This window comes from Anolis sagrei, chromosome 5, assembly GCF_037176765.1.
Source record: "Anolis sagrei isolate rAnoSag1 chromosome 5, rAnoSag1.mat, whole genome shotgun sequence".
Classification (NCBI taxonomy): Eukaryota; Metazoa; Chordata; class Lepidosauria; order Squamata; family Dactyloidae; genus Anolis; species Anolis sagrei.
Window position 1 is genome coordinate 162,118,908 of NC_090025.1, and position 7,590 is coordinate 162,126,497.

Below are 7,590 nucleotides of genomic sequence, written 5' to 3' on the forward strand. Positions count from 1 at the left end.
TTTGCTCAGCCTTCCTTATGGTCCAGCTCTCGCATCCATAGGTCACTACGGGGAATACCACTGCTTTAACAATGTGGACCTTCGTTGCCAGTGTGATGTCTCTACGCTTCTCTATTCAATCGAGATTGGCTATTGCTCTCCTCCCAAGAGGAAACGTCTTCATAACTCAATGCTATGAAATCCGGGGAGCTATAGTTCAGTGAGGCACCAGCACTCTTGGGTAGAGGTGGTTGAAGACCCTATAAAGTCCAACTCCCATGATTCCATAGCCTTGAGCCCTGGCAGTTAAAAGTGGTGCCAAACTGCATTAATTATACAGTACAGATGTGCCCCAAAACACCTGGAGGACCAGAGCATGGGGAATCCCTTTTGGGAAGGAGAAAGACTTCCTTCCCACGCCTTCATTATTTTATCAGGATTGGTCACTGCTCTCCTCCCAAGAAGCAAACATCTTCATGACTCAATGCTATGGAATCTGGGAGCTTTAGTTTGGTGAGGTACCAGCACTTCTGGGCAGAGGTGGCTGAAGACCTGTGAACTGCAACTCCCATGATTCCATAGCCTTGAGCCCTGGCAGATAAAGGTGGTGCCAAACTGCATTAATTATACAGTACAGATGCGACCCAAAACACCTCAAGGACCAGAGCATGGGGAATCTCTTTTGGGAAGGAGGAAGTCTTCCTTCCCACTCCTTCCACTATTTTATCAAGCCCAGAACCTCAATCAATGGCTGGTACCAAATGAGAGACTCCCTCCTGGGCACAGAAAACTGGGTGACTTGGAAGGGGCTGAACAGACTGGGCTCTAGCACCACAAGGTGGAAAGCCAACCTTAAGAAATGAGGCTACAAAGTGGAATCCACAACATGCGAGTGTGGAGAAGAGCAAACCACAGACCACCTGCTGCAATGCAACCTGAGCCCTGCCACATGCACAATGGAGGACCTTCTTGCAGCAACACCAGAGGCACTCCAAATGGCCAGATACTGATCAAAGGACATTTAACAGAATACCAAGTCTGCAAACTTTGTGTTTTGTTTGTTTGTTTTTAATGCAGTACTACTGTTTTGGTTTGCTCCTGACACGACAAATTAAAAAAATCAACTATTTTATCGAGATTGGCCATTGCTCTCCTCCCAAGAAGCAAACGTCTTAATGACACAATGCTATGGAATCCAGGGAGCTGTAGTTTGGTGATGCACCAGCACTCTTGGACAGAGATGGTTGAAGACCCTGCAAACTGCAACTCCCATAATTCCATGCCTTGAGCCCTCGTAGTTAAAAGTGGCGCCAAACTGCATTAATTATACAGTACAGATATGTCCCAAAACACCTGGAGGACCAGAGCATGGGGACGCTTTTTTGGGAAGGAGAAAGTCTTCCTTCCCAATCCTTCTCCAGTGTTTGTTCTTTTGCTTTTCTATCTTTATTTTCCAGTCCTAATTCAAGGTGCAGGATCTTGCTTATAAAGCCCCAAATGGTTTAGAGCCCGCCTACCTGCTTGATCACATTTCCGTTAACGAACCCACGCAATCTATTCGATCGTCTGGAGAGGCCCTTCTCTTGCTCCCACCCCCTTCACAGTTGTGACTTCTGGGGGCGAGGGCATTTTCTGTGGTGGTCACACGACTCTGGAACTCGCTCCCCAAGGATATTAGGCAAGATCCCACATTGGCAGTCTTTAGGAGGAGTTTGAAACTTGCTGTTCCAATGTGCCTTCCCTGAACGAACGAACAATAATTCCCTGATCTAACCAATTTTCTGCAAAATGTCCTGTGAAGCACTTTATTCTACCTGTTAGGGTAAGCATAGAATCATAGAGTTGGAAGAGACCTCATGGGCCATCCAGTCCAACCCCCTGCCAAGAAGCAGGGATATTGCATTCAAAGCACCCCTGACAGGTGGCCATCTAGCCTCTGTTTAAAAACCTCCAAAGAAGGCGCCCCCACCACACTCCGGGGCAGAGAGTTCCACTGCTGAACGGCTCTCACAGTCAGGAAGTCCTTCCTCATGTTCAGATGGAATCTCCTTTCTTGTAGTTTGAAGCCATTGTTCCGCGTCCTAGTCTCCAGGGAAGCAGAGAACAAGCTTGCTCCCTCCTCCCTGTGACTTCCTCTCACATATTTATATATGGCTATCATATCTCCTCTCAGCCTTCTCTTCTTCAGGCTAAACATGCCCAGCTCCTTAAGCCGCTCCTCATAGGGCTTGTTCTCCAGACCCTTGATCATTTTAGTCGCCCTCCTCTGGACACATTCCAGCTTGTAATCAACCCTACCTTACATTCAGAGGGAGGGAAGCTGGTGTTGTTGAGGCCAGATTATTTCCTTCTAGGTACAGCTACACCAGGTATGGGCCAACTTGGGCCCTCCAGGTGTTTTGGACTCCAACTCCCACCATTCCTAACAGCCTCAGGCCCCTTCCTTTTCCCCCTCAGCCGCTTACGGCTGAGGGGGAAAAGGAAGGGGCCTGAGGCTGTTAGGAATGGTGGGAGTTGGAGTCCAAAACACCTGGAGGGCCCAAGTTGGCCCATGCCTAATCTACACTGTAGAATGAGTGCTGATTGACAGCCGTTCTCTGCGCCTCACGGAATGCCCAACCCCAGGATTCCTCAGCATAGAGCCTGGCCGTCAAAGCGGTGTCCAAATGCCAAAATGTCCCGGATGTCGGTTTCCTTCCTCAACGCCACCTTCGCCAAGCGTATCCCTGAGGGAGAACGACAACCTGACGTGTTTCCCGGGGAGGCCAGGCGCACAAACGCCCTCCCAGCTTCTGTCCTGCTCACCCGGCTTCTTCCCTGGAAGGAAAGGAGGAAGGAAGCCCGCAAAAGCACACCTACTTACCGCTCTCCTCGACGAGGGACCGCTCCTGGGCCTCCCGTCAGCACCCCGGCTCAGAGGCACGCATGCGCAGTGCGAAGCGGAAACCCCTTCCCACCTGCGGGAGGGAAGGAGCACGCAGAGCATCATGGGAGTAGTCCCTAAGAGCACAGGAAGCTCAGCAGAAAGGTTATCCCTGGTAGTTCTTGATTGAGAGGCCTCGTATAATAGACAGACAGGTCTGTAGCCTAGATTTCCGAGGAAATAAATAGAATATAATGTGTTGTCGAAGGCTTTCTCGGCTTCCTTGGGTTGCTGTGAGTTTTCCAGGCTGTATTGACATGTTCCAGAAGCATTCTCTCATGATGTTTTTCCCACATCTATGGCAGGCAGCCTCAGAGGTTGTGAGGTCTGTTGGAAACTAGGCAAGTAAGGTTTATCTAAGTAAGTAAGTAAGTAAGATTTATGTTGCAATTGGCCACCTTGATTAGCATTGAATGGCCTTGCAGCTTCAAAGTCTGTCTGGTTGCTGCCTGGAGGATCCTGTGTTGGGAGGTGTTAGCTGGACCTGATTGAGGTCTGTTGGAAACTAGGCAAGTGAGGTTTATCTATCTGTGGAATGACCAGGGTGGGAGAAAGAACTCTTGTCTGCATGAGACAAGTGTGAATGTTGTAATTGGCCACCTTGGTTAGCATTGAATGGCCTTGCAGCTTCAACGTCTGGCTGGTTGCTGCCTGGAGGATCCTGTGTTGCGAGGTGTTAGCTGGCCCTGATTGAGGTCTGTTGGAAACTAGGCAAGCGTTTTTAATGTATTTTATGCATCAGTGTATTATGGGATGGGATGTTTTAAACTAGTTTATGAATCCTTTGTTGTGAACCGGCCTGAGTCCCTCTTCAGAGGTCGAGAAGACCGATATATAAAAGCTCTAAATAAATAAATAAATAAATAAATAAATGAGGTTTAACCGTATACCATGCAACTGTGGACAAGTCTACATGTTGTTGTTCATTCGTTCAGTCGTTTCCGACTCTTCGTGATTTCATGGACCAGTCCACGCCAGAGCTCCCTGTCGGCCATCGCTACCCCCACCTCCTTCAAGGTCAATCCAGTCACTTCAAGGATACCATCCATCCATCTTGCCCTTGGTCGGCCCCTCTTCCTTTTTCCTTCCATTTTCCCCAGATTAACTGACTTCTCTAAGTTTTCCTTTCTTCTCATGATGTGGCCAAAGTACTTCATCTTGGCATCTACTATTCTTCCCTCCAATGAGCAGTCAGGCTTTATTTCTTGAAGAATGGACTGGTTGGATCTTCTCACAGTCCAAGGCACTCTCAGAACTTTCCTCCAGCACCACAGTTCTACATAGAGACCTACATAGGGACCATCAAATGCAGCATTGCCCAAACACGAATCAAGGAAAATGAAAGGCACTGCAGAATAACTCAACCAGAGAAGTCAGCCATAGCAGAGCACCTGATGAATCAACCTGGACACAGAATTTTATTAGAGCACCACTCTAATAACCGCCATGTCAGACTATTACGCAGTTAAGCCATTGAAATCCACAAGCACGTAAACAATTTCAACAGAAAGGGAGAAACCATGAGAATGAACAAAATCTGGCTACCAGTATTAAAAAACTCTAGAATCAGGACAGTAAATAAAGGGCAACATTAAAAAAAAGGGAATTCCCGACAAGAATCTATCAGGGCTAGCTAATACCTCACAACAAAGGATTCCCCCAGGCTTTCAAGCTGCAAGGCCCTTCAATGCTAATCAAGGTGGTCAATTGCAACATTCACACCTGCCTCAAACAGACAAAGAGTTCTTTCTCCCACCCTGGACATTCCACAGATATATAAACCTCACTTGCCTAATTTCCAACAGACCTCACAACCTCTGAGGATGCCTGCCATAGATGTGGGTGAAATAACAGGAGAGAATGCTTCTGGAACATGGCCATACAGCCCGGAAAACTCATAGCAATCCATAGAGTATAAGCAACTGAAATATAGTTCAGGGCATCTTCCTTGCCTCAGAAAACCCTATGAAAAGGTAATTGCGCTACGCCAGGCATGTAGTAAGACCAGTCTGAGTCCTGCCACCTGCACAATATAAGACTTTTTTTACTGCAACACCAAAAGCACTTGAAGTGGCCAGCTTCTTGTCAAAAGAAATTTAGCATAATGCCAAGATTTAAACTTTGTGTTTTTATACAACTGTATTCTCAATTTGCTTCTGACACAAGTAAATAAACCAGGCATGGGCAAACTTGGATCCTCCAGGTGTTTTGGACTTCAATTTCCACAATTCCTTACAGCTTACCAACTCTTAGGAATTGTGGGAGTTGAAGTTCAAAAGGGCCAAAGTTTGCTATGCCTGGGCTACATAAACAGCCCTTAAAACCTTCTGAGCATTATGCAAGCTGAGCATCTGTTACCCAAAATACTTGGATTATTTTTAGGTTTGCATATATGGTTTGTACATAATAATCCAATGAGATGCGATCCTGGTTTAAACACAAAATTCATTTATACACAATGTTATAATTGTATATTATAAAATTAAATCTGAAATCCTCCAAAATAGACACTGTGGGTGACTCAGAGAGCAACGCCTCTCTTTTCTGATGATTCAATGTACATATTTATTTTTATTTCATGTACAAAATTATGTAAATTAAAATTAACTTCAGGCTATGTTTATAACATTATGTATGAAACATACATGAATTTCATTCTTATGTCTGGGTCCTATCTCTTAAGGTATCTTGTGTAAGTATCTGCAAATTAAAAAAACTCCAAAATCCTAAACATCTCTAGTCCCAAGCATTTCAGATATGGGATACTCAACCTGGTTACTGGTACAATGTGGTTAAAATCATATAATAGAAAGGGCATATTCTAATACCAACTTTGCCTCTTTCTGTTGGTGGTTGTTTTGACAAAATAACAATTTTATTTCTTACCCGCCTCTCCCCATGGCTCAAGGCAAGTCACAGCACAGTTAAAAATACACAAATACTATAAAAATTCTGCAAACACACATTAAATAAGAATCCTTCAGAGAGAGAGGTAACTCCAATTGCTCCTTTGAATACTGACTTCTTAGGCATTATTCATTGACTAATGTGCAGTTAATGCCATGACTTTTATTATTCACCCAAAGCGTAAATAAATGGGAAAGAAGCAGGAAAGCCCTACTCTTTGTGTTTGTATAGGTTTGTGTTGTGTTGGCCTCTCCCACATTAAGATGAACAGGGAAACTGAAGTTCCCCTGGGAAAAGGAGTATGTTCCTTTTTCCAAACTATATTCCTTTTCCCAAACTCAGTAGCGCCCCCTACAGCCTTATCAAAATGACAAAAGCTTCACCTTCCTCAAAGCTTTGAGTGTTTAAATGGTGAACAATGTTATCGAAATCTGTAAATAACCTACATTTCCAGGCCAGGCATGATCCACAATTTTAAATAGTGAAGTCCAATGCCCTGCAAGCTGCAATTGAAACACTGTTAAAATAACTGTCAATTTAGAAATGAAGCAGTTTCAGAAATAAATATGAACGTGAAAAGGATTGATATGCATTTTTCCTAAAGCACAGCACCAGAATGGTGTGCATTGACTACAGCTATCTTTCTTGGAAACTCACCAATGACTGGCCCCCATCCGGAGACCACCATATTCAACAGTATGTACCTAGAGCAGTGGTTCCTAACCTTTTTTTTTGACCAGAGACAACTTGACCAGGAACCACTCTCCAACATTAGTACCAAAAGGGTTACGAAAGGGTTTTTGGTCAACTTTAGATTCAGTTTGGAGTGCCGATTCAGAAAATTTCATTGGCTAGACCAAATCAGCTCTAGTTTCTGGTACAGAACATATGCCATGGTCAGCGACAGGGAAGGAGTGGCAGGCGGCACAAAATGAGTGGAAATTTTAAAAAAAGAGGAAGGAGGCTCAAGGACCAGATTTTCGTCCTTGCGGCTCACTGGTGGTCTGCGACCCACAGGCTTAGAACCACTAGATGTTAAGAACCACTCGAAGTTAAGAACCACTAGAGCAGTGGTTCTCAACCTGGGGTCCCCATATCGTTTTGGCCTACAACACCCAGAAATCCTAAAAGCTGATAAACTAGCTGGGATTTCTGGGAGTTGTAGGCCAAAAACATCTGGGGACCCCAGGTTGAGAACCACTGCACTAGAGAATTCAAGTATTTTATCTTCAGAGCAGTATCAATGGCTGTGCTGAATGGTGGGACATTTCAGATACACCTCAATACTTTTTTTTGTATCACAGCTATGGTGTTTGCTTTTATGAGTTAGTTGCAAAGTTAGTAACTTTAAAGGGGGATTGGGAAACTTGATGAAATATGGGGTTGCTAGACATTTTGATCACTTCAGAACTTATGTATTGCTTGAGAGCTTCTCAAATGTTACTTATTTGACCACAATAAGAACAGAATGCAGGACTAGATAAATTTCGGTGTGATTCAAAAGTACTCTTATTTTGGATAACTATCTCTACCTTACCATATGGAAAACAGAAAAGTGTGTGTTCCCACTTGAAATTAACTTTTGTTTTGGTTTCTGCTGACAACATTCAGTCTTCATTCCAACTGAAAGCATTCAAACTTCAGTATTCTTTGAAAATCCAGAATTTTAGATTCTTTCACTTATTTTCTTCTAGTCACATTTCAAAAATATTTTATTTTTGCTACTATTGAAAAAGCTCAATTGAGATGCATGGCACTTCATGTTCTACAGGACACACAAA

General features: G+C 44.2%; 1 protein-coding gene across 1 annotated transcript in view; it reads right to left on the reverse strand.

Annotated features, from left to right (window-relative positions):
- The window catches only part of SGSM3 (small G protein signaling modulator 3), a 39,110-nt gene extending 36,184 nt beyond the window's left edge, over positions 1-2,926 (reverse strand). Inside the window, exon 1 of the mRNA XM_060777103.2 lies at positions 2,843-2,926. The gene's annotated coding sequence lies outside the window, so the exon portion shown is untranslated. The remainder of the gene's footprint in view (positions 1-2,842) is intronic.
- Between the last annotated feature and the right edge of the window lie 4,664 nt (positions 2,927-7,590).